This window comes from Seriola lalandi, unplaced genomic scaffold (assembly GCF_002814215.2).
Source record: "Seriola lalandi dorsalis isolate HSWRI2012SDOR001 ecotype SW California unplaced genomic scaffold, Sedor1 jcf7180001974717, whole genome shotgun sequence".
Lineage (NCBI taxonomy): Eukaryota > Metazoa > Chordata > Actinopteri > Carangiformes > Carangidae > Seriola > Seriola lalandi.
This window is the reverse complement of record NW_019445383.1, coordinates 1-1,824: the sequence shown is the minus strand read 5'-3', so window position 1 is coordinate 1,824 and position 1,824 is coordinate 1. Positions and strand designations below refer to the sequence as shown.

The 1,824-nt window shown below is 41.7% G+C and overlaps 1 long non-coding RNA gene across 1 annotated transcript; it reads left to right on the top strand.

The window, feature by feature from the left end:
* The first annotated feature begins 287 nt into the window (after positions 1 to 287).
* LOC111654533 (uncharacterized) lies at positions 288 to 1,447 on the top strand. Its single transcript, XR_002760746.2, has 3 exons — positions 288 to 438; positions 620 to 810; positions 1,326 to 1,447. It is a non-coding gene; the product is annotated as an uncharacterized LOC111654533 (long non-coding RNA).
* Positions 1,448 to 1,824: the final 377 nt, after the last annotated feature.

Genomic DNA, 1,824 nt, shown 5'->3' with positions numbered 1-1,824 from the left:
GTGTTTGCAAACAATTGCCCACTTCCACATCTGGACATGGACAAACATGAGTGTTTCACTGAAGCTGTGTTTCTGGCTACACGGTACCTAAGTTCTATATTAACTTGCATTTATGCTCTACTTTAATTCACCATATCTGGAAAGAATCTGTGGGTGTTTAGCTTGTTTCACTTCACCATCTTCATAAGTCATATATTTGGGAATTGGTGTGACTGGTGAGTCAAATATATACAACTGATGTGTCTACAAATGACCATTTCACATTGAACAGAATATTATTTAACTTACTTTTTAATGCAGAGGTTTAAAAGTACAGCTTTTTATTGATATATACAATTGTATTTTGTAATTCTTTCTAAATATGAGATTTTTGATGACATGCTAATGGATGTTTGTGTGTCTCTGAAGGTACCCACACTGGAAACCAAATCCACCAAGGTCAGTTGGACTCTTGTTTCCAATAAACTGTTTTTACCTGTGAGCATCACTCCTCTCAGTCAGCTGCTCCCAAACATTTCGAATAAGGCAAAAGAAAGAAAGAAAAAAAACCACTGATCCATGCAAACGTAGGCCTCTAAGCTACCACTTGTTACAACAGTGAATGTTTTCTTTCATCCAGTCGGAGTGGACAATATGGCAGCCGGGCTCTATGGGATCTCAAGGATCACTCTCCATCCCATTCCGTATCTAGATCCCTCTCTGGTTCGCCCACCCCAGGTCCTCCTCACAGCAAACACGAGCTGGGCCCCCATCCCCACAGGCCACACGGGAAACTCTACTCTCCTCACCCTCGCTGCCACCAATACACAGGTAGGCCACATGTTAGACAGATGGCACATCATGTACAAAGTGGGTTTAGTAGAACTTTGCAAAGTTAGAAAATAATCTAAGTATGTCCTCAGCTGATTTGCAAAAGTGGAATGGGACTATTTAGTGGATCTAAGTCAAAAATGCATCATTGTGTTCAGTGCTGTTGCCTTTTTAATGTACCTTGTGATCACTGAATAGCAGAAAGGTACATTCAAATAAGCAATTTATCAAATATTCAACATACTTAAGTATGTTCTTCATGCTGGGCATGAACAAAGGTTGTTCACAGGTAGTCCAAACTCTCTTGCCTCAACAAACCTATAATGGCACTTCTCTCCTCGGATGCACAACGCTACAGAAAATAGTATTTGATTCACTCTTTGGGCTCTTCATACAGATTCATGTAGGTGCTGGTATCAGCTGGTGCTCACCAATAAATGACTCGGATCAGGGAACATATCTCTAGTATAGTATACCCACTTCTAAACTCACACATCCTTACTTGCTGTCCTAAGAACACAGCCATCGGTTGGAGCACCGCCACTCTGGCTCACGCAGTCCTTCCCACGCACATCGAACCTCCGCATCCTCCAGAGAGCATCGGCCTGAGAGGAGGGACAGGGATTCATCAGGTTAGTTAGTGTGTCTGTTTTTGTCTGGATCACTACAGCGGAGCCAGCTCTATAAACAGGGGTGTCTGTCTCTGACTGACTCACTGATGAGGTTGTATCATGGGTCGGCCAGCCGAGTGTTGGAATTCCTCGGTTGTCAGTTGTTCTTTCAAAATGGATTGGCACTAACAGTTTATATTATGTAATCAATTAGTGTTGCCAACGTAGTGCCTTTGCTGTGAGATGTGCAGACTTTTCCCTTTATAGCAAGTTTTTTTTTTTTTCATAATTTTTCAGCACTGCCCCTCTGCAGGCACACCTCTCATTCTGTTAATAATAATTATAAGCTTTATTTGTGTAGCAATACAGACTCCATGTCCATGTTCTATGTTTATACACATAT